This window comes from Camellia sinensis, chromosome 1, assembly GCF_055761805.1.
Source record: "Camellia sinensis isolate YWXY chromosome 1, ASM5576180v1, whole genome shotgun sequence".
Taxonomy (NCBI): Eukaryota; Viridiplantae; Streptophyta; class Magnoliopsida; order Ericales; family Theaceae; genus Camellia; species Camellia sinensis.
Genome location: NC_138961.1, coordinates 55,142,114 through 55,168,884, shown reverse-complemented (window position 1 = coordinate 55,168,884; position 26,771 = coordinate 55,142,114). Strand labels below are relative to the sequence as shown.

Sequence of the window (26,771 nt, the reverse complement as noted above, 5' to 3'; positions counted from 1 at the left end):
ACTTGATTCTCAACTCTAAGAATGTCCATTGATTCCCTCAATGCTCCAGCCATTTCGCGGGCTAAGGCGCCCATGGCCTGTTGACCCACTGGCTCGGCCATGTTGGCCTGAACAATTCCCTTTTCCTGCATCGGAATATCATCCGATATTGGCACTTCATGCCTCCTAGGCCTACCACACCTACCACCACGACCACGTCCTGACATATCCTAATAAAGATAACAAAAGAGATTAGCACATTTACAAATGTACCGAAGCTAACTCACTTGCGCCCTAATACATTGGACAACTGTATTTCACTCCACATAAGCACATAATCACGTAAACACATGCGAATTTCATCTCTGGATAATGACCATCCCGCGGCGTTGCTAGAGTTTTAATTAGAAATAGCAGTGATCAAGTGCCTTTCTAACAGGACTCCTAGGAACCTGTAGACCCAATCAACATCCAAGAAATTCAATCCCATACCCAAATAATCACATACACATATTGTCATATAAGCACATGTTGTCTATACTTAAGTCTATAACAAGCGAGACAAACCCATTGTGGCACTAACCACTTCCTACGTATCCAAAGTATTCAAACCCGATACGCTCTGATACCAAGTTACAACGCCCCCAAAATACAAGCATAAATACATCCACAAACATATATTAAACGATAACATAAATCAGAGTGAATAGTCCTTTCATTTTCTGAAGTTAAAGATACAGAAGAGTTTCATAAAAGTAATGCCCTATTGGCTTACACCTTTCCAAGCCTTGGCTTGGTTACAACAAAATGAGCTTCGCTCAATATAAATTTAGCCCTAGGCTATAAAAAATAAACAAAGCAAGAAGCTCTTGCTTTCCAGAGCTCCATCCAACGCTATTGTCTTGGAGGAGGCATGTCATCATTACCTGAAAATGTTATTCCCTAATAGGGTGAGCCACAGCCCCGTATAAATCATCTAGCATAATATATAAAACTTAACAAAGGTATAAGTACAAGTGTATAAACAACATTTGTGACAAAACCTTATATACTCACAAGATATCAATTACAAGTCTTAATCCATTTACTTTCAATTCACATATTGATTACTTATCTTTCTCAATTCATGAGCCAAATTCATTATTTCACAATACCAGAACTGAGACTACAACTCAATTACTTTCAACCATATAACACATATGCATAAACACTTCAAACTTTCATTTCACGGATATTTCATCCACGGGCAGCCGTCTAACGGGACCCATGTAAACGTAGGCTATACAAACACTACCATTGCCATTTTACGGATATTTCGTCCGCGGGCTAGGCACCCATGTATAATTTTAGGACTTTCACCTAAGACACTCCGACCAACTTAATTGTAATGGAGTCCAACCCATTTCTCCTTCCAAACAAATATCCATACATATGTAAATGCATTTAAAAGATAATCAAACATGAAACACATCCCCTTTCCACTTCCAAACTAACATACATATACAATGTATATAACCACGGTCATTTTCAATGACAATCACCAATAGATTAGTTTCAATTTACCTAATCCACATGCAATTTTCTTTAAGGGGAGAAGATTATAATGATTCTGGTTTAGACCCGACCCATTTGATGTTCTAGATTCGGGTTTCATTGTTTTGTATTGTTGTTCGTCTCTTATTCCTCTTTTCCCTCCTTGAATTTGGCTATTAGGTTGTGTTGATTACGTTTGGAATAGGTTAGTGGCTTGTTTTTTAAACTTGTGTTACCCAGATTTTTGTTCCTTAACTCAAGCGACACTTCTTACGCTCAAGCGATCTTTGTGAAACTCTAGTACTTTTGCAGGTTTAAATACTGAGAGTTTGTATTCTTCGCTTGAGCGAAGCTTCTTATGCTCGAGTGACAATCTCTGTCTACAAAACTACTAGGAGTGTGTGTTCTGCACTTAAGCGAAGGTTCTTGCACTCGAACGGAACAACTTATTATGTATGGTTGCTCGAGCAACACATCTTGTACTCGAGTAAACTATGCTTATATCAGTTCATAAATAGGCAATTTCACATCGCTTTTTCATTTCTCTCTCTAAAACATTTCAAAACCCTAAGTTGAGACACTCTCTCTCTAAAACTCACCTTCTCTCTCTCTCTCTCTATCTACAAATACACCAAGATCTACCCATTTCTTCACCCTACTCCCTTTGTTAAAAAGGTAGAGCTCACCTAAAGCTTCATTTTCATCCAAATAGAGTTGGGTCCCAGCTTCATTCGAGTTTCATCCATGTTTTTCTTGTCTTCTAGTTTTAAGGTAGGGATTCGCTACACTCTTTTATGATTTTTAACTTAGCTATTTGTTTTTATGAAATAATCTTGTGATTATTGAGGATTTTGAACAAACCTAGGGTTTTGGTTTAAAATCAAAAGAGAGGTTTTCAAATGGATGTATTGAAAATGGTTGTAGGGTTGGATATGAGGTTGAGTTGTGAAAAAAATTATTAATTTTGGTACTTGGAATGGATTTTGGAAGAAAAATGGGCTTATACCCTAAATGACTCAAATATTTATTTTGTATAAATAAATGGAATTGATGTTGAAAATATGAAATTGGATGAATATTGATATAGATGGTGGAGTTTGATATGTATTATCACTCACCTTGAAATTTGGAAAGTTTATCTGTATTAGAGATTTTATATATGTTTAGAAATATCTGTTTTGGGTTATCGGTGGAGAATAGTTTTGATTGTTGTAGAAATTGCATGAGGATTAGGTGAATTGAAACTAATTTCTCATCCGTGTGCATTGAACATTGTTGCTCACTTACTACATTGCAAATGTATGTGATATATGAGGAAAATGGGTGAAAGTTGGAAAGAGTTGTGTATCACCAAATTAAGTTGGCCTGTGTGTCCAGGATGAAAGTCTCGAAAAATGCATGTATACATGGGTGCCGATTCCCGTGGACGAAATATCCATAAAATGGCAATAGTAGCGCTTGCATAGGCTACGTTTACGTGGGTGTTGTTAGACGGTTTCCCTCGGATGAAATATCCGTGAAAGGTTGTACTAGTTTGAGAATTCCCCCTTGTTTTCTATTGTAAAGAGCATGACTTTGAGAATTTTGATATAGACTGAGCATGGCATTGTTTTTGGAAAGAAAATGTAAAACGTTTTGGTCATGAGCATTACATATGCATTTCATCCTCATATATTTGTTAAGATTCATATATTGTATTTGATTATTTCTACTGGGCTTTGGCTCACTTTATATGAGAAAAATATTTTCAGGTGTTGGTGAGATACCTCTGCTAAGGCAGTAGCTTGGGAGGATTAGAGCAAAAGCTTCGTTTTGTTTACTTATTATTATTTTTGTACAAGCCTAAGACTTTTTATGTATTGGATTTAAATCCATTTTGATGTAACCAAGAATAGTCTTACAAAGTTGTAGCCTTCAGGGCATTTCAATTTTTTGTTTAAGTTCTATTTCATATCTTTATTGTTGACATATACTATAGATTCAAGATTATGACTTATGAATGTATATTCGCATGTGTCACCCTTTTGTACAACTAAATCTTATGTAATCGAATGATATTATACCCTGATTTAAATTGTTATTTACTTATCGTCGTGAATGGTTTATTGTATTTGTTTCAGGGCGTTACTTTCATTGTACATGTTATAAGCTTCCTCTTCACTATTTGCAATCATTCCAATTTTTAATTCAACAACATTATCATCCTGGGCACTTGAAAAATTATCTGGAGCATTTGTATCTACAAAGGAATTACAAAAAAAAATATTAAGATATGTATATCAAATTTATATATGGATTTAAAAAATTGTGATAGGCATATTCAATTTATATCAAATTTATCTTGCAAAACTCTAATGAGAACCCATATTTTAATATTTAAAAAATTGTGATAGACACATTCAATTTACATCAAATTTATACATAAAATATTAAAATACGTATATATTTATTTATTTAAAGAAATAAACTAATTATATCTATTATTATATATATTCTCTCTATCTTCAATATTTAAAATAGAAAGTTGATATATATACATATATATAATATAAAGTACCTCTTTCTGCAACTTCTTCTCAATTTGAAGTCATTGTGGATTCCACACTTTGATTTGGTTCAAGTGACATATTGTGGATTCCACACTTTGATTTGGTTCAAGTGACATGAGACTCGTGATGATAATTTTAACCTAGAAAAAAAAATCAATAGATTTTGTTAGAAGGATAAAAAGGGAAAAGATTGGAGGTCTTAACTTTAACTCCAATCAAAAACTTATCAATATTGATTGATTGTCTTCATTTTTTGTTGTTGCTGTTGTTGTTTTTTTTTTTTATAAATAAAACCCCATTCCTATTTGACCATCTATTTATATATCTACTAGCAGTGCACTCATGCTATATACACAAATTCCTTTTAGGAAAAAAAGAAAGTGTAAATTACACTTACCTCCCTTAAGGTTTCTAACAATTACAGGTACCTCTCCTGTGGTTTCAATAATTACACTAATCTTCCTTTTGAAATTATTATCAAGATTCCCCTACTGTTACCCTTTGTTAGGCTATTTAATAGAATTTGATAATGTCATGCTGATAGCATAGGTTATAATACTAAAAATGACAAAATTTCCCATTAGTTACCTTATCTATTTGTAACACCCCTAAAAATATTGGCTTCCGATAAGCTTAAATATACCCCATATTGAGCTTCAAAATAATCCGTCCATCATTCATGATATTAAAAAAGGTCTTACAAAAGAGATCACATGCAAATATACATTCATAATCCCTACAACATGAATCTATAGGATGTAATAGAAAAGTGGTTAAATTAACTTAAACACAAGATAATGCCCTAATGGCTAAAAATTCTAAGGCTTTGCCCCGTTACAACGAAAATGGTTCTTATGAACCCATACATATTAGCCCTCGGCTTGCACAACAAAACAAAGAAAGATAAAGCCTCATGCCCCTAAAAGATCCTCCACACTATTAACTCGACGAAGGCAAACCGTCATCACCTGAAAATAGTTTCCATTAAAGAATAAGCATAAAGCCTAGTAGAGATAATTTAAATAAAGTACATCAAACTTAACAATACAATGATGTGCAATGCATATGTTATGCCATGACAAAATATATATTTCCCCTCTCTTTGAAAATTTACATTCCATGCACTTCTTTTAATAAACAACATCAAAATCAAGATCGTTTGATAAATTTTTGGGCGGTAAATACAACGTTGGAAATCCCTAGGCAAGATGTCTGCAAGTAGGCCCCTCGAGGCACTATCAAAACCCACTTTACCAACACCTAACCAGAAGGAACGTGGCAATCTACCCCACGTGTGTTTTCAATCTTTCACCATGGACTTTCAGGCCTTCTTAGTTCTCATACTATATCCTTTACTAGATTTCACAGAGTATTTACCCCGTTCTCATCACTTTTCAAATTTTTTGATGAATTAATTTGAAAATTAATTTCTCAAATCCAATGCGAAGATTAAATCATGAAATTATGTAATGTTCAATGTTATGTATGAATTTGAAAATATTTCAATTTACCTAGTTTGGATATGAGTTCTACAACAACCAACACAACCCTCCATCAATTGCCATAATAATTATCTCTATACAAAATATAAATTTCAAAAGACAATTATAGCTCATAATCTCATACGTTCAATAAATTCAAGATAGGAGTAACAATCATATGTTCAACATCCTCTTTCTCCATTTGGCCAAAAATCATAATATTCTTTTCAAAGAGTCCTCCAATCACTTTTCTTTTCAAATTCAAGAAGTTAGCAAAAATTTCCATAAAGTTCGAATATCATGTGTTTTCCATCACATTTCTCAATATCCCAACAATTCCAAGGGTCTAGGGTTTTCTCAAAATTAGGAATTTTTCATTTAGCTATGTAACAAGTAAGGTCTAAAAATTTATAACATTAGGACACCATGAGAGTTACCCTTTTTTTTACATAACTAGTACTTTATCAAAACTCTAATCTTATTAATTGGTAAACAACCAAAATAGCACATAATAAAGCTAAATAACATACACAATATTTAGAAAATCCCTACATCAAGATCTAGAAAAGAAAGAAGAGAAAAGTCCCAAAATCAATGATGTCGAAATCCGATCTCCACCGCACAAGTGTAGCTCCAGATGAGCTCTCCAAGATTTCCCAAAAGACTAGGGTCAAGAAGTCAATGGATTTTGCTAGATCAAGAGAAGAAGTGGGATTTTGTGGTGGTATGTAGAGAAAGATGAGAGAAAAAAGGAAAGATGAGATGTAGAGAGAGGTGTGAAAAGTGGAGAAACTAGGGTCTTAAAGTCAAATTTTGAGTGAAAAGAGTCCACAATTCGAGACAAAAATGCGTAACCCACACGTGCAGCGACGCCCAGAGGTCAAACCCACTCAGTCTTTCTCCCTATACACATTCTGCACCTGTGCTTCAGCTCCTTATCGCATGTACGGAAATCCTACCCAAAAATCTAGTTCTACACTGCAAGGTTTCGCTCTTGCAGGAGTGTCTGCTAGGCAAAATTTTCTCTAAGGCAATTTGCATTCCCCCGTTTCGTTCTAATGCTCCGATTTGGAAAATTACAGCTCAGAAAGAATATCTTAAAATCGCAAGGCAATTTTTTGGAACAAAATAATAGTTCAGGATTGAAATAATAACTTGCACCATAATAAGTGGCATAATGACCCAGGACATCACAACCTCCCCACCTTAGGAATTTTCGTCCCCAAAATTTGCATCAAAAGATTCCATGATAACAATGCCACAAGAAATAAGCAACATCAACACGTGCAATAATAAGAAGACATGCAACACAACAGTAACATTGTGACAATAACATTAAGGAAATTCAAGATGGCTAATTAATTAAATATCTTCAAATAGATCCGGATATTTGGAGCGGTATTCCGCCTCCCATTCCCATGTAGCCTTCTCAACCCCGTGGTGTCTCCACAACACTTTCACTAATGGTATGATTTTTCCCCTCAACACTTGTTCTCTGGTGTCTAGGATTTGAACAGGTCTCTCTTCATACAAGGCATATCCATCTATCTCTAGGTCGGCTCAATCAAGCACATGTGGTAGATGGAGTCATAGTTATAGAGCATGGAAACATGAAATACATATGGATCCTGAAAAGTTTGGGTGGTAAGACCAAATGGTATGCCACTTTCCCCATCCACTCTAGAATCTCAAAAGGTCTAATAAACCTCGGAGATAATTTCTCACTTTTTCCAAATCTCATCAAACCCCACCTCAGTGAGATTTTAATAAATGCATAATCATCAATCTCAAATGATAGGGGTCGTCTCCTTTTATCGGCATAGCTCTTTTGTCGGCTTTAAGCCATAGCTAATCTCCTTCGAATAATAACAACCTTTTCGGTCATCTCATGGACTAATTTCGGACCCAACATCAGTGCATTTCCTACCTCGGCCCAACAAACTGAAGATCTATAAGGTCAGCCATACAAGGTCTCAAATGGTGTCATCCCAATACTCGTTTGATAACTATTGTCGTAGGCAAACTTGATCAATGGTAAGTGCTTCTCCCAAGATCCCCTAAAATCTATGACACAAGCTCTAAGCATGTCCTCCAAAATCTGTATAGTGCACTCAGATTGCCTGTCAGTCTGAAGATGATAAGCGGTGGAGTGCTGCTATTAGCACCCTATCAATTATTTTGGAACCCCCATTTCTTTAGACCCTCATTTATAAATTTTAAAACTCTTAAAATATCTTTTTTCTCCCCAAATAAAACCAAAATTATCCTTTTAAAAACATTTCACCCATTCAATTGAATCCATACCCCCACACCGCAAAAGCCTCTCTCCCAAAAATCCTAACAAAATATATGAAGGTGATTGTTATTTCATCTCCACATATTTGTTCATGACCTGAGAAAATAAATGTAGAATTTTTTGATGTTGATTCAAAATTTCCCTTTGTAGGTTCTGCGATCTCCACGAGTTTCAATTATCTATTCCCGAACAAATAAGAAATGTTCGATTACCTGTTCCCAAACAAATGAACAATGTTCCGGCCTATATTCCAAAATTTTGATCATATATTTGGGAGATCAGTCTCAGAAAAATGACGAAGATTTTTTATTATTTTTGTCATTTTTTTCAAGAAACTTACTCTTACAAGGTCAATCTCCTCTGAGCTAAGAACACCATCAAAGTTATGAATCTCCTCTGAGTTTTTATTGTTGTACTCCTCTCATCTCATGGAGTTGTGGTTGCCAGAAAAACTTCCACTCATTGTCATTGTCGGATAAACGTAGGTAATTAAATGGTTGCGACTGCCACCGCCACCGCCAAAATATTGTCGCCAAAGGGTTTTCGAAGTTTTGAGGGTGGTAGGTTTTGAAGGTCAAATTTAGGGAAGATAGATAGATGGTGATGGAGATGGAGATGGTTGCTCTTATAAACCCTAACTCATGATGTAGTGAGTGTGTGGGCTTTATTGTAAGGTGAGGTATTCTAAAATTATTAATGTCCTTTTTAGTAATTTTATTTAAGGTTATTATTGTAATATATATATATATATAAAAGGGCTAAAAAATGCGGTTCCAAAATAATTGATGGGGTGCTAATAGCAACACTCTAAGCGGTGCTAAAAGTCAATTTAGTTCCTAACGCCTCTTAAAGGCTTTGCCACAACTGAACAGTAAAACGAAGGTCTCTATTTGAGACAATGGTCTCTGGTACCCCATGAAACCAAACTATATCTCTTCTGTATAACTCTTCCAAATAATCAACTGAGCCACCCGTGTGTATAGAAATGAAGTGTGTAGACTTAGTTAACATATCAACAATTACACAAACGACATCGTTATCCCGTTGTGCTCTCGGAAGCCCAACCACAAAATCCATAGTAATATGCTCCCATATTCACTCGACTATAGATAGGGATTGTAACCTGTTGGTTTTTGGTGCTCGGCCTTCACTTATTAACAAGTAAGGAAATTCGATGCAAACAAAGTTATATATCATTTCATACCCCTCTACCAAAATTGACGACTAAGATCATGGTACATTTTAGTGCCTCTCGGGTGCACCGCAAGACACGAATAATGAAACTCCCAGAGTACTTTCTCTTTACAAGACTCCAGCACAAACAAGCGGTCTAAGTACCTCACACTCGAGTCTGAGTGAATATTCAAGCCTATCTCATCTTTCCCGTTGGTGATTCTCTCAAGGATTTCCTCCACCTCCTGGTTCCCCCGTTATGATTCTAAAACTTTTGCTAATCAAGGTGGGTTGTGCAATCATGGTGAACAAGGTAGCGCCCTCATTAGACTTCCCAAGATGCAAGTCAAACTCGCCGATATCACCCAACATTTCCCATTCTCTAACAACAACACTTGCCAAGTTGCTCATGGACATCTGACTCAAAGTATCCCCCACAACATTGGCCTTTCCCGGGTGGTAATGTAACTCAAAGTCATAGTTTTCCATAAACTCCATCCACCTCCTCTGATGCAACTTCAAATCTTTTTTAGAGAATAGATGTTTAAGACTCTTGTCATCAAAAAAGACTTCAAACTTCTCACCATATAAATAATGTCTCTAAATCTAAAGTGTAAAAATCACAGTCGCTAGCTCTAAGCCATAGGTAAGATAATTATTCTCATGGTTTTCCAGTTGGCACGAACCATATGTTACAACTTTTCCCTCTTGTGTCAACACACAATCAAGCCCATCCTGAGATGCATCACAATAAATCATGTAGCCCCAACCTCTTTTTGGAATTATCAAAATCGGTGCAGTAGTCAATCTAGTCTTAAGCTCTTGAAATGATTTCTCACAAGTCTCACACCATACAAATTTATTGCATTTCCTCGTCAATCTAGTCAATGGTGTAGCTAGTCTAGAAAAGTTCCTCGCAAAACAAAAATAATACCCGACTAACCTCAAGAAACTACGGATTTCAAAAATATTTTTAGATTGTTCACAATCTTGCACAACATCTATCTTAGAAGAATCTACTGTTACTTATTCCCACGATGACGTGGCCTAGAAATTTCACTTTCGAAAGCAGAATTCACATTTCCCGAACTTAACAAACAGTTTGTGCACCCTAAGTAAATCAAATACTACCCATAAGTGTTTCTCGTGTTCCTCATTGAAGGGTGAGTAGATCAAGATGTCATCCACAAAGACAACCACAAATTGGTCCAAGAATTCCCAAAAAATCAATTTCATCAAGTCCATAAAAAAAGCTGGTGTGTTGGTCAAACCAATAGGCATAACTAAGAACTCATAGTGGCCGTAACGCATACGAAAGGCCGTTTTCTGGATATCTTCCTCCTTCGCCCTCAATTGGTAGTATCCCCGATCTCAAATCAATGAAGAATTCAATCTCTCAGTGTGGTGGTAACTTAGTGAGGTCTTCCAGAAAGACGTCCGGGTACTTGTGAACTACTCCCGACAAGTCACCTCGAACTATGCTAAAATCATCGGCTAGGGAGATGGTAAAAAGAAAACTAAGTTCTTCTCAACCCCTAAGATCATACAAAGATGGAATGAGGTTGTCACCTTGGTCACATAAGAAGTAAAAGTAGTCCTCGGTTGGTGTACATACTAACACTTTTCTACGTTAGCAATCTATCATAGCTCATAAGTGAGTCAATCAATCCATACCCAAAATAACATCAAATTTGCGCATATCTAGAATGATGAAGTCAAAAGAAAGTCTAACTAATCAATATCCATGAGGAACATACTCGCCCTAATACCACCATAACCCTAACCCTAACCCTAACCCTAACCCTAACCGGTGACTCAACTAATAATGAAGACTCTGACTAATCAATCTACAACCCCAAAGCAGATGCAAAAGGAGAAGATATGAAGGAATGTAACACACCCATATCAATCAACAAACTAGCCAATGAATTGCACATAAGGAAATTACCTCCCATAACAGATGGCCCTTGCAATTGGTCTAATGCAGTAACAGTGTACACAAGTGTCGTTGGTCTCTAGTTGACCTGTTCACCCATCAAGGCATAGGACTACTACACAAATTAAGTCGAAGCAGCTCCTTGAATAGCTCTAGTGGCTTGAACTAAATGAGCCGAATGATGGCTTTGAGTTTGTCTCTGCCCTGATGTGCTCCCCAACTATGGATACGCATTTCTCAGATGCCTCGACTGTCCACACTAGAAACAAGCAAGCATCTGTTCCCTACTCTGGGTCTAACTCTATGTACGTGCCTAAGACGGTAGTGGTTGTTGCCCTCTCCCTTTCTGTGGACAAACGTTGGCCTTGTGGCCCAATTGGCTACACTTAAAGCAAGTGAATCCACCTTGTGTGCTCCTTCCAAATCTAGCACTAGGCACAAGGAAAGTAGATCTGAACGGTTGTAGAACCCCTCTATTTCTTGTTGCCTCTAAAGTCCATCTGTGACTCTGACCTCATCTGCCTCTCTTCTTCAATCTAGAGCCACTGTCTCTACATATGCCACTGTCTCTACAAGGTGGTCGTAGTCCCAGATCATGTTCCCAACAACCTTGAATAGAATCTTGGTTCTCAACCTCTTCTTGAATTCTATGCAACAGTATTCCTCCGTTGCCACAAACTCCGGTGCAAACCAAGACAAGTTAGTGAAAGCTGCTTCAAACTCGACCACCTACATGTTTAACTGGTTTAGCTTCTCGAACTCTTTCCTAAGTTTCTCCCTACCAGTGGGAAGTAGGTACTTATCCTGGAAGGCAATAACAAATGTTTCCCAAGTCGCTTCAATTTGGCCCTTGGCATACTTTTACCACTAGCTCACATCCCTTTTGAGTTGATAACTCACTAGGGTCACTTGAAGCTCCCCATCATCAATGTGAAGCATCTTGAAAGTCTTCACCATTTACTTGAGCCATTCATCCACTTTCTTTTCGCTCCATACCACCGTAAAACTCTTCCAGTTTTGCCCACAAAAACTCTTAAGGAAGAAAACATGCTCTTGTCTTTACAATGTTCTCTTGAGCTTGGTTCTCTACCCTCAAGATATTCATGGACTCTCAAACCTCCCAACATTTCTCGAGCTAGAGCACCCATTGTGCCTTGGCCTGCTTGCCTGGGTACCTCGGCCTCTCGCACTTGTTTGTCCACATTAGCTTGGCCATACCCCTCATCTTGTTCCAGAACTTTCTCCTAAACCGGCACCTCGTGAACATTTTGGCGAGGTCTACCATGCCTTCCACCTCCACATTATCTTCCTGATATCCTATTTGAGGACAAAAGTGAACAAATTTAGCACACAAGTACACATGCGCTATAGACCGAGTCTCACATGTCTTATCACAACAATTATCCCCAAAAAAAAAAAAAATTCATTCCACATAAGCACTTGCTCACATAATCACATACGGACTACACCCTTAAGATGATATTTGTTCCACGAAATTTCAAGAATTCCTATCAGAATGAGCATTGATTAGGTATCCTTCTAATAAGACTTCAAGGAATCTAACAGACACAAATAACATCCTAAAAGTTCAATCGCATACCCACTTAGTCACATAAGCATGTTATCACATAACACATAAAACATGAAACATTTTTCCTAATTAGCTAGTGGACCCATTGTGGTAAAACCACTTCCTGCGAACCCCAAGGATTCAAACTCGATAGCTTTGATACCAAGTTATAACGCTGTTAAAATATTGACATCCGATAAGCTTAAAGATACACAATATTGAGCTTCAAAATAATTCGCCTATCATTCATGATATTAAAACAAATATACATTCATGATCCCTATGACATGAATCTATAGCATCTAATAGAAAAGTGATTAAATTAACTTAAATACAAGATAATGCAATGTCTATAAATTCCAAGACTTTGTCTGGTTACAACAAAAATTGTTCTTATGAACCCATACATATTAGCCATTAGCATGTACAACAAAACAAAGAAAGATAGAGCCTCATGCTCCCAAAAGATCCTCCATGTCATCACCTCGGCGGAGGCACACCGTCATCACCTGAAAATGGTTTCCACTAAAGAATGAGCTCAAGGCCCAACAAAGATAATCTAAATAAAGTGCATGAAACATAACAATGTCATGAGATGCAATGCATATGTTATGCCATTGACAAAAAACAAATTTTTCCTCTCTTTGAAAGTTTAGATTCCATGCACCTCAATTAATAAGCAACATCAAAATCAAGATCGTTTGATAAGTTCTCGGGTGGTAAATACAACATTGGAAATCTCCAAACAAGATGTCTACAAGTAGGCCCCTCGAGGTACTACCAAAACCCACCTTACCAACTCCTAACCATAAAGAATGTGGTAACCTAGCCCGCACGTATTTTTGATCTTTCATCATGGACCTTTAGGCCATCTTAGTTCTCAAACTACATCCCCTACCAAATTTCACCGAGTATTTACCCCCATTCTCATCACTCTTCAAATATTCCCAATGAATCAATTTAAAAATAATCTCAAATCTAATGCGAGGATTAAATCATGAAATTATGCAATGTTCAATGTTATGCATGAATTTGAAAATATTTCAATTTACCTAGTTTGCATGTAAGTTCTACAACGACCAACACAACCCTCCATCAGTTGCCATAAAAATTATCTCGATACAAAATGTAAATTTTAAAAGACAATTATAGCTCATAATATCATACATTCAATCAATTCAACATAGGAGTAACAATCATATGTTCAACATCCTCTTTCTCTATTTGGTCAAAAAACATAATATTCTTTTCAAAGAGTCCTCCAATCACTTTTCTTTTCAAATTAAAGAATTTAGCAAAAATTTCCATAAAGTTCAAATGGCATGTGCTTTCCATCACATTTCTCAATATCCCAACAATTCCAAGAGTCTAAGGTTTTCTCAAAATTAGGAATTTTTCATTTTGGAAGAAAAATTTCTCAAAACCCATGTGCTATATAACAAGTAAGGTCTAAAGATTTAAAACATTAGGAAACCATGAGAGTTACCCCATTTTTCTACATAAGTAGTACTTTATCAAAACTTTAATCTCATTAATTGGTAAACTACCAAAATAGCACATAATAAAGCTAAATAACATACACAATATTTAGAAAATTCCTACATCAAGCTGTAGAAAAGAGACAGAGAGAGAAGAGAAAAGCCAAAAAATCAATGGTGTTGAAATCTGATCTCCACTGCACAAAGTATAGCTCTCTAAATGAGCTCTCCAAGATTTCCCAAAGGACTAGGGTCAAGAAATCAATAGATTTTGCTAGATCAAGAGAAGAAGTGGGCTTTTTCTAGTAGTATGTAAAGCAAGATGAGAGAAAAGAGCGAAGATGACATGTAGAGAGATGTGTAAAAAGTGGAGAAAATAGAATTTTAGAATTAGATTTCGAGTGAAAAAAGTCCAAAATTCGAGCCAAAAATGCCTAATCCCGCACATGCAGAGCTCTAGACCGCACGTATAGCGACACCCAGAGGTCAAACTCAGTCTTCCTTTCTGCACACGCTCTACACCTATGTCTCACCTCCCCGCTGCATGTGTAAAAATTCCCTCCCAGAAACCTGGTTTTCCACTACAAGGTTCCACACGTGCAGTCTCTTCTACTACACGTGCAGAGTGCCTGTTGGGCAAAATTTTCACTAAGGCAATTCACACTCCCCCGTTTCATTCTATTGCTCAAATTTCGAAAATTACAACTGTAGCTCGACTTTCTTCGCGGCCCCTTTCGAAGAGCTCGAATTGGTCCTACAGTTCAAACTCCTGTCACGGTTTTGAATCTAGTTTCACAAGTGCAATGTGAAACTAATAAACACCAAGGAGTCCAATCCGGCAAATCATTTTGGAAAATCAATTTCGAATCAAATAATGTCAAAACTGGACTGCTTTGCCAGATTACAAAGTCGCCACCTAAATATTTTATTTTTGAAAAATTTAGAAAACCCTGACTCGTGCCAAAGGCCACGTGTACATCATCATCAAAGTTGCCTCGGCTCGGGAACTTGGGCACGAGAGGGGAAGGTCCTGAAATGAGCACCCCCGCTCGCCCGATCAAAGATCGGCCTCTACTAAATATGATATGTTGTTTTATAAACCTCATGTGTTCTTATTCCGGTTATTAACTAACATTACTATGTGATGCACACAAGCAAGCATAGACTAAATCGCAAGAATTAGAACGAATTCAACTCGTGTTTGCTTTCATAAATGGTTTGAATTTGCCACCCTCAAGTGGGCTAAAACACGGATTTGCCACCTCAAGTGGGCTTAAAACATGATTTGCCACTTCACAAAGTGGGCTTAAAACTCACACTCGTTGAATTGTCCCAATTCAAGTAACAAAGCCTTCATCTACAGGCATTCATGTAGTTTAGGCACATAGCCTCATGGTAAGCATGCTATCATGGCAACACTCACACTCATGCAAGTATGCTAAAGCGTAAAAGCTTACCAAGTACTCTAAGCCAAAACAAAAGCTAGATTAGTTAGAAAGATGCATGATCCTAACTATGTTAAATGACAAATGCAACACATGCAATAATGCAATTAATAGGCTCGGCTACTAATATGGCATATGATACAATTTGATAACATGCTTTGAAACACATATTCAAATAAGTATTGAATTTGCAATGCAGTTTGAATGATGCGCCGAGCCTCGATGCATGCAAGACAAATGAATGATGCAAACATGCAAACATAAGGTATGCTAATCGAAATATGGCCCTAAGCTAACCATCAAAAGCGGCTAAATAAAAGAGAAAAGGACGTGGGGTTGGAAAACATGCACACACGCACGCACACTTATTACAACATTGCGCCCTCGCGAAGGAGGGTCCGAATGAGTAAGCTAACTAGCTACGCTAATTAAGCTAAGCTATTACAAACCAAAACTAATTAACTATTCTAGCTAATTAATTATTACAAACCATTTGAATAACTAGCTATGCTAAGCTAATTAAAGCAATTAAACTAATTAGCTGTCTAAGCTAGTTAAATAATTACAACACTTAACACTTATATGAATAAAGCGAATAAATGGCTTCAGGGCGAGGGATGCATGCATGCTCGGTTGCTCCACCCGAAAATGTCATTGCCTTGCCATCGGATGCCTCTGTTTGCACTCATTTGATCTTAGAAAATTGCACCAACTTCCAAATTGTCTCTGCTCCAACATAGGAACTCACTTGTGCAAAAATTCACTGGTGGCTAGTCCACTACAAAAAGTGATTGTCGGCCACTTTAACTGGCTGGTCGGCTACCTCAAGTGGCTGGTCGGCTACTTCAAGTGGCCGGCCGGCCTCCCCCTTTTCTGGACTTCTTCTTTTGCTGCAACAGAGAGCAAACAGAGGCAAAACAAGGCATTTTCAAGAAATATATATACTGCTACCCTTCTTATCATCTCTCAAGTTCAAAGGAGTGTAGCTCTTAGCTCTCAAGCCATCAACTAAGCATTTTCAATACATGATGGCCAAAGAACCAAGCTTGTACTAGGTCAATGAATGCACAAATAAGACTTTTTCATCACTTTTCATCACTTTTTCCATGCATGATCAAGGGTGTCGGCGACCCAAAAAAGTGGCACTTTTCATCACTTTTTCCATTTTTCTTGTGTTTGTATTAACATCCGATCCAAACACGTACAATGCAACACAAATATGCTTATCTTGCTCGAGCTTTACTTGGTTCATTTTGTTTACACATTTTACATTACTGATTAGTCCTTTAACCGATTAAGTCCAAAGTGAGAGTCCTCTAATTGGAAAGAGGGCTTAAGCCACAAGTACCTTGAGTATGAAAGAGGCCTCATGCTATTAGTTAGTAGAAACCCTCAAGAGAGGATTAAAACCATTAGGCATGAGAGCCTCAATTTCACACTCAAGCCAACAAGGGGCTCACGGCCACTTTCAAAACAAAGTAAAAAGTGAAGAGTTGTGACGCCCCAAAAGTTGGGAACATCAGATAATCTATTAACCATTAAATACAGGGTTTATCTAAGGTTACAAAAGTAGGAAACGTCACTAATGAGTCCTTTGGCTAATAAAAAAGCAAGATCCCAGGAATGTCGGAGGAGTCAAAATAGCCTCCCTTCTAAGTCCAACCACCTTAGATAGCAAAGCTACCTTTTTTACAGATCTTAGCAAGGTATTAACACAAGGCCTACATGAGTTGACGGAGTATAAGGATAGGTTACAAATGTTATATATATACAAATTACAAAATCATATCTTAAATACAATATGGGTTCTATCACTTACAATCTCAAAACACGTTTAACATAACTAGTTCGTAACTCTCATAGGATAGCCATACGTCCTTAAATACTTCGGCTTTGCCTTCGACCAGCCTAATAGTCTTCAATACCTAACATGAAACGCCGTGAGCTTTGAATGCCCAGTAAACACACGCACACCCCGTCCCTTTTTCCCAATCCAATACACCATCACATTTATAGCAAGTAAGTAGTGAAGCATGATATTCAAGTCAATAACGGCAATTACAATAATAGAGGAAAAGAACATGTCATTCAAATAGATAACAAAAGTTATAATGTTAGTGGTTAGCATTCTAGAAATCTCCCAAAGAGATTTCATTCTTCCAACCATAAGAATTGGACACCGGACTATTCGGAACTCCCCCTTTTGCTGCTTTGTTGCAGAACTAACCTCGGATGCCTACCAACGGTTATATACCGCGTAGCGCCAACTACAGGGCCTCAAAAGGGACAGCGAAAAGAAAAAGGTTTTATCTCCTGAATCCAACCTTATACTTCCAAAAAAGTTTTATCCTCCTGAATGTCCCATCCGGACCCAACCTTATCTCACCAATCAAACCATTGCAAAGAGTCCGAATACGTACGTTCCATTCTAGGGTTTACGCGACAAACGCTTGCGCAAGACTTAACCTTCAATTAGGGAGCACATCCCATCAATCCATACATAACACATTATCATTACTTCATTATTCAAGTGATCGAAAACCCAATACCATCCCAATTAAGTTTTCGTTTGGATCAATGTTTTAAGTCAAGTTAGAACAAACTCAACAAGATAGTAATATCCACATAAGCATGAGCATCATTAAAATGAAGAAGACAAGAACATAACCATAACACATGAAATACCATACCAAGACATGATCATAAACTAATAAGCATATTTATGTACACAAGAGAATAAAACACCCATGCAAAACTAAATTTTCAGATTCAGTAGCATTTAAAGATTAAAATCAAAGGGCTATTTTAGATTTTTTCCAAACTCGGCCTTCCTATGGTTCGTAGAGAATTTAATCTAGTTTTCAAAACATGTTTCGGAAATGTGATAGCTTTTCTATATTTTTAGTTATTTAAGAAACACTCCAGCGTTGTCCAGATTCGTCGACCGTTACGAAAATTAGAGTTTCTCACAAATCGCTCACTCGTTTAAAATGAAACAAATTTTAATTGGAAGATAGCTCCCTAAGGAATATTTTTACATAAAATGGAGGTCCATAAGATTTTTCTACATTTTTCTAGAAATTTCGAAAGTTGGATGAAAAATATATTTTTCTGGCACAGTTCTTGAAAATAAAAATTTTGTGAGAAAAGAGGTCAACTAGGGGAAATTTTCCACTTATCTTGTGATGAAAACATGATAAATAATATGTATTAAACTCAAAAATTTAAGGTGAAGGTGTGCCTTTGAAAATTTTGAGAGTTTGATACGGAAAAATGTAGTCTTATACCGATTAAGAGAATTACAAAAAGGGTAGAATCAAGACTCAACTCCTTTCATTTTTAAGACAAGAATACCATTAGAACACATCCAAAAATACCATTTTAAACTTCCAATAACATGTATTTGAAAAAGAAAAATGAAAGAGAGAGTTGTGTTGTGGCTTACTTGAGGATTGTTGGAATTGCTAGCAAACTTCTCCTCCTATCTTCCACCAAGATCACCCTCTTCCCTCTCTTCTCTCACTTGAATATAGTGTGGGTGTGTATATGTGCTCAACAAATAGGGATGAGTGGTATACTTATAGAGAATTTGGTGTGAAAAGTCCCAAATGCCCATTGGTTCCAATTCAATTGAATAGTGCCTTGATTTAGTTTAAATGTAATGGAATGAGGAAGGATTAGAACCTTAATTATGTATTTAATTATGATCTAGTTAGGTTTAGGGCTAATTTGAATACCTTCTAGTTAGAAGTACACACATATATATAGCAAATCTTTATAGGTACCAAAGTCATTATTGCTCCAAGATTTCAAGGGATTTATTTGTACTAAAGTAAAATGATTATAGCCTAGGAGGTATGATGGCTAGCCATGTGATGGTGAATTGATAGACTTGTTTTATATTTATTTATTTTTTATTTTTTTTTTGTGTACAAATCTTGGAAATTGTAAAATATAACGTTAAAAAAAGATTTTAGGATACAAGTGTATATATAAATATATAATGGTACTTGTTTGGGGTCAATTTGTGATTTAATAAAAATGTGAGGGCTTGGGCTCAATTAAAGTATCTATTTCAAGTGTAGAGTTAATAAATTAGTGTTAGGAAAAAAAATTCGGTTTGTATTATCTTACTTTGAATTTAAAGGTAAATAACCTAATGAAAACTGTGAAAATCGAAAGTTAGGGTTTAGAGCGATTAATCTAAAATTTGAGATTTAAATAATTAATATTAGAGTGTTAGAAATGATTTCTAAGCTTCCAGGGTCGATTAGGATTTGTATGGGTTCGTCCTTGATGCGTTTTCGATTCTAGGGTTTAATTTGCGAACAATCAACGAATTAAGGGCTTTATTATAATAACTCAAAATTTAGGAACCTAATAAGGTTTACAAAAGTTAGGCGTCTCACAAGAATTGAGGGAGGTTGCAGATATTTCAGTGCTGAAATGGCATGCAAAAAGACACTAAATCATACAAGCAACACATGTTTGACATGCTAAGAGCCTAAAACATTAAGCTAGTAAAGATCACAACACTATGGTGCTGTTTGGTGTAGCTGTTAAAACAGATTATAGATTTTAGCTTAACAAATTATAAATTACGACTTTAATCAGAAGCTATTAATCTGTTTGGTATAGCTGTTAGATTATAGCTTTAAGTTGCTGAGTAGTGTTTGTTAAATAAGCTGTGAAGTAGCTTTTTTAATTAATTTTTATTTTTTTATTATTCACTATTTGTCTACATTTCTCATAAAAAATAATAATAATATTTTATAGTCCATTTGGGTCTTTTTCTATTTTTAAAAAAAATAAAAAATAAAAAAATTTAAGAATATAACCGTGAATTAACATGTCCACAGCAGAAGCTGATAATCAGAAGCAAGGGGTGAGCAGCTTCTCAGGATCAGTTTTTTTGACTTAAAATAAGTTGTTAGAATCAGAAGCTGATTGAAATAAGTTTAACCAAACAGTCAAAAATAACTTTTAAAAGTCAGAAGCCATAAGTTGGCTCAAAAAAGCCCCACCAAACACCCCCTATAAACAGGCAACACAAAGCTCAACTGACCAAACCAGCTCTGGACAGAGTTAAAACATGCCAAAACAGTGGCTAAAACATGCTGAGATTGAGGCACAAAAGGCTAGAAAAACATGCTCACATGTTAGCTTGCAAACAAAACTCAAAACACAACTCTCAAAAGTAATGAAAGAGTGAAATAAGTGAGAGTGTGACAGAGCTATATACACTGAAATTGTATGTAAAATGATGCTATAACATGCAAACAATTCAAGCATAACATGCTTAAAGCCTTAACACAATGAACCAGTGAAGACCATTACACTATAGCCATGCAACACAAGCCTCGAAGGACTTAACCAGCCCAAAACAAAGTTAAAGTAGGCCAAAAGAGTAGCTAAAACAAGTTGAAGTTAAGCTAACACAAGCTAGAATAATAGGCTAAACCATTAGGCATGCTAGACTAGTAAACACAATTGCACTACAAGTACAAAAAGCAAGCAACAAATGCGTCAACCAACCCAAAACAAAGTTGAAACATGTAAAAACTGAGCCTAAAACATGCTGACATTAAGCTAAGTTAAGCCACAAATCATGCTATCATATGATGCTAACTAGGCATGGAAGTGAGACACAAGGATGGGAGGCTAACTCCTCCATTTTTGGACTTCAAAACATGCTTTTTACCACTGAAATAACTCTGAATTTCAGTGGTTTAAAGGCCCAAAAATTTTGACTTTAACATGTTAAAAAATGGTGCAAAGGATACAAATAAGCAACAAGAAGGGTAAACAAGCCCTTAGCACAAAATGGCTTCAGACCAACATGTTAAGGCTCAAAAATCAGAACTTTTTGTAGTTGAAAACTAGGCCGAAAACAGTATAAAAAGATGGCCAAGCAAATGATTAAAACTAAGCCTACAAGGTAAGCAATATACCTCTTGAAGCTCAGCACAAAACAGGCACTTTCTTAGGCTCAAACAATCTAGAGAGAGAGGATTTTCTCAAAATTGTCTAAACTCTCAAGATGGGGGAGAGACCTCTCCTTATATAGAAAATCAAGTCAAAGGCTTGCATTCATCCCTCCATACACGTGTATGGATATAGCATTCAATGAACAACAGCTGGCACAACTGGCTAAGAAAATATCTGAAAAATGAGAAAAATAGTCGTCGGCTACTTTAGGTGGCCGGCCGGCCACCTCGCCTAGCCGACTGACCACTTCAAGTGGTCAACAAAGAGGAAAAGTGGCCGACAAGGCCAAAAAGTGGCCAACAAGGCCTCTCCTCCTTCCAGGCAAAAGGCGCCAAGGTTTGGCCCAAAAACGAGCACAAAACAAAAAGGGTTTAGAGGCTCAAAGACAAAGCGTTCCGCCGAGAACTTCGGACGCTCAAAACAAGCACAATCATCGAGTGCACAGACGATGATGTCTAAGTCTTGAGGTCGGTCAAAAACGGAGTGTCTACAACAGCTCGAAAAGAATGTCTTTAAATCGCAAGGCAAGTTTTTGGAACAAAATAATAGTTCAAAATTGACATAATAACTTGAATTACACCATAATAAGTAGCGTAATGGCCCAGGACATCACACTATTCAAATGAGAAATTTCACTCACCTCCCTTAAGGTTTTGCATATATATTGTCAAATATCCTTATATATTTTAGCATTATCTAATAAAATTCTTAAATTTCATGCAATATTAAATAAAACTTTTGAATTGTTAAGACATTATTAAATTATTTAATGAAAAGAACTTAATTTTAATTAATAAAATACTTAATAATAAACAATCTCTCTAAGTTAATATTAGATAACAACATAATAATTTAATATAAGATTTATTCCACACAACATAAACAATGTAAAATTTATCATTTTAAGTAATGCATTTATTATATGATTTTTTTTAAATTGAAATAAATGGATTTATTTTTTTCCGATAATTTGCATTACTTATTTATTCATATGTAACAAAATTATTATTTTATTTTTTTTCAATCATATATCATTCCCAAATTTTAATTTTTATCTTTGAGTCATACTTCTAGTCGATGCATATTAAAAAAATCACAGGTTAATATTTCTTGCATAATTAAAAATATATAGAAGTAAAAAAATATGAACGCCTCACAAGAAATTAAAATTAATTAACAGAGAATGAAGGATTAAGAAATTATTTGAGAATAATAAACAATTCAAATAATTTGTCATTTCTTACATCTAAAATTTAAATTAATCTTCAATTAAATGGAGAAGTTATTTAAGAATAATAAAATACTCAATTAATTATGTATGATTCTTAAAATCTATTTCTCCATCTTTATTTATCTCGTTTAAACTATTTTTATTAAATTAAAGCTTAAAATTAATTTCTCTCCTTCATTAATGGTTGAATTTTTATTTTTATTTTTTTTATAAAAGTTCAAAAACTTATGGAAAAAAATAGACTCAAGTAGTTACATTTATATTTTGAAAAAGTTATAAAAAAATAAATAATAATTTCATATATATTTAATAGGGTAAATTAAATTTAGTGCATTTAAGGTTAAGATTAATGTTGATAATTAATGAGTTTGTTTTAATTGTCAAAAACCTCAATGGATGTAAAAAAAAATTTAGTTCTATATTTATTTTTTAATTTTTTTTAGTCGTGTAAGAAATATTAACTTGTGTTTTTTTAAATACACCCCGTTTAGAAATTTAATAACTCAAAAATTAAAATTAAAATTTGAGAATAATATATGATTGAGAAAAGATAAAATAATAATTTTTTTACATATGAATTAATAAATAATGCAAATTTCCAAATAAATAAATAAATCCATTTATTTCGAATTTAAAAAAATCAAATAAAAATGTATTACTTAAAATGATAAATTTTCATTATTTATGTAGTGTAGAATAAGTGTTATAGTATAAAATTATTATAATATTATCTAACATTAATTTTAGAGACATTGTTTGTTTTTAAGTATTTTAAGGGTTTTATTTAATATTTCATAAAATTTAAGAACTTTATTAAATAATGCTAAAATATGTATAGGTCTTTAATAATATATATGTAAAATTTCAAGGAAGGTAAGTGTAATTTACCCATGTTGATGATGAATGAAGCTTCTTGATTTATTGGTATTTTCTTCTTTTCATTTGCAAATCAAACGATAATATAGTTATTTTCACACTCAACTAACGCCATTTGTATAAATTTAATAGATAAGGAGAATCTTAACAATAGTTTCAAAAGTGAGGGAGGTAATGTGATTTTTGAAACTACAGGGAGATCCTTATAATTGTCAAAAATCTCAGGGAAGGTAAGTGTAATTTACCCCAAAAAATGGACATATTTTCAGCCTGAAATGTATTTGTTTTAATTTAATTTAAACAATGATATTTAAACTTCATTTAAATCACTTATATTTCAACTCTACATATTCAATAATTAAAATTTTCATTGTTACTATTTAAACTTCATGTTAGATATTTTCAAGCTATTCTCAATTTCTCTATTCTTACTTAGATTTAACGTTTAGAAATTAAATATGCAAAGAAATATTATCATATTGATCCAAACCAACACATTCATGATGTATATTTTTATAATTTACAAATTTAATAATTTGATAAATTTGCATCGAGACTTTGAGCGTTAACGACTCAATAACATTTTGCGTTATATATAATAGTAAGTATTAAATGTGCAAGAAATATTATCATATTGATCAAAACCAACATTTTCGTAATGTATTTTTTCTACATTTTGTTTTACGTTTTTTGCTTTATATTGAAAAACTTAACATGAAGTCTAAATAGTTTCAATAAAAAATTTAATTATTGAACATGTAAAGTAGAAATATCTAAATAGTAACAATGAAATTTACAATTTTAACTCTTACCAAACAACATGTCCAAATATTATTTTAATTTTAATTTTAATTTTTATAATTAAAAAAGTAGAGTAAAATTTGATATGTATGTCAAATAGCTTGAACTCTAAAGAACAAACAAACAAACAAACAAAACTTGAAAGTATCATGTTAATGACTCATTTAATCATCTAAGGCATTAGCATCCGAAAACCTTTTTAAAAAATGGTAATAATATTCACACTCCCCTTGTGAAATGTTATAAAATAAATGTAATGATTTAAAATCAAGTCTAAAGATCATTTATTAAAAAAAATTTAAGACAAACATATTTTTGGAGATTTTTTTTTTAAATCCCTAATATTAAGATTTTATAAGATAAAAGACATACAATATTTTCATAATAGTTAAAGTCTCAACATTTTCATAGAGAATATTTGACTTAGAAAAATTTTGCCTGACATAGAGAAATTTCTCTATGATCATATCAAAGAAATTTCTCTGAGTCGAGCAAAATTTCTCTGAGTCGAATTTTCTCTGTAAAAATGTTGAGAGACCTTAGCTAATAAAAAAAAATCTTGAATATCTCCTACTACACAATGTTAAAGATTGATGTTTTACTAAAATTTTTTCCATATTTTATAGTAAAAATTATGTCTATTATTTTTTCTTTAAAAGGAATTTTTAACGCATAGTATGGACACATTGCTAGTGTTATAAGAGCATCTCCAATTGATTGCTAAAACAGCTACCAAAGCCATAGCAACTTGGGCAAAAATGGTTTCTCCAATGGCATACTATAGCAACTGTCAAATCATGTGCCACATTTGGCAGCTCCTTTGGCAGTATGGGTGTAATTTTGGCCCGTGGCCCACGGGCGGCCCAAGGTAGGCCCGGCCATTTAGGCCCGAGCCCAAGCCCAGCCCGAGGCCTTGGGCTAGAGACTGGGCCATCGTTTTGAAGCCTGGCCCGAGGCCCAGTGTTATTTTTAATGAAAAATATTAAAATTTTGGTGGAAAAAATAAAAATAAAAAATTGTTTAGACCCGTCCAAGCTCACCCAAAGCCTGAGCCCAGGCCCAAACCCAAGGCCCAGCCCACCTGAATACCCTTGGACCTGGGCCTAGTTTTCTGGCTCGCGACCCGGACCGACCCGACCCGACCCGATTTTTGACGGGAGCCTGCAAGGCCCGACATGGGCCCGGCCCGGCCAAAGCCTGGATGGGATGGGCCAAGCTGGGCCAAAATTACACCCCTATTTGGCAGTTTCCAAATCTACCAAGTCACCCAAAAATCAACTGCTTTCTTCCTTCCTTCCTTCCCTTTCAGTTGGGACTTTTCTAGAATTTTTAAAGTTTTTTTTTTTAAAAAAACAAAATTCACCAATTAATTCAAGGTGTGTCTAAAAAATAAATCACCAAATTCACCAATTTGTGCCTTTCCCAGAAAAATTTCACGAAGGCAAAAATCACCAATTTTCAACAATACCAAATTTCAGCAATATCATCTTCAAATAATCAACATGAATATCAACAGACATTCCCAGATGAATTTCTCAAATGAAAAATATCAACAAAAATACCAACAAGAAAAATACCAACAGGAATATCATCTTTAAAAATACCAACAAAGACAAATGAATTTCTCAAATAATCTCAAATAAGTTTTAGAAGAAAAATACCTGGCTTTGAAAGTTGAATTTATACAAATTTCTCCAATATTCATCTTCTCTATCAGAAGGCCAATTTGAAGGAATATGACCATTGGGGGTTGGAGAAGAGGGTTGAAGATGGGGGTTAAGGCTTTGAAGGATAGGTAGATAGGGGGTTTAAGGCTTCAAGGGATAGGGATAAGTGGATGATCTAGTGATGGTTCTGGAGAATGAGAGAGAGAGAGAGAGAGAGTCGACTTTGAATGAGAGAAGATAGAGGGAGAGGATGATAGAAAGTTGATCCGAAGATGAAGATGAGAGAAAGTCTTATCGATCCGAAGCTCATAGATGCAAAGATGAAATTGATCCGAAGATGAAGTTGATCTAAAATGCATTGATCTGAAGACGAAGATGAAGTTGATCTGAAATTCTCTCTCTGATCTGAAGAGAGTAATGAAGAAGCTAAGAAGCATGGGTTCTTGTGGAGATGGGAAGGAGAGAGAAGTTGAGAAATAGAAACAGTGGAAGAAACAGAGAGTTGGGAGACAAGGGGTTCTTGTGGAAGAAAGTGATAAAGAAGCTGAGAACTAGGGGAAGAGTGAGAGTAAGGGAGATAGAGGCAACATTGATGAAGAGAGATGAGAGGATAGAGATGTAGAGAGATAAAGAGAGCAAATGTCAGCAAAGGGGTTTGTCTTCAAATTTGAGCAGATCATTCTAGAGGATTGATCTCAGCCGTTTGATTAATAACAATCCAACGACTGAGATCTTGTTCAATAATCAACCTCCAAGATTAATCCAAGT

The 26,771-nt window shown here is 35.2% G+C and overlaps 1 long non-coding RNA gene across 1 annotated transcript; it reads right to left on the bottom strand.

Annotated features, from left to right (window-relative positions):
- Positions 1 to 4,741: 4,741 nt before the first annotated feature.
- Positions 4,742 to 26,655, bottom strand: LOC114272718 (uncharacterized). Its single transcript, XR_003632816.2, has 3 exons — positions 25,998 to 26,655; positions 10,960 to 13,026; positions 4,742 to 5,029 (listed from the first exon to the last, which is right to left on the bottom strand). It is a non-coding gene; the product is annotated as an uncharacterized LOC114272718 (long non-coding RNA).
- Positions 26,656 to 26,771: the final 116 nt, after the last annotated feature.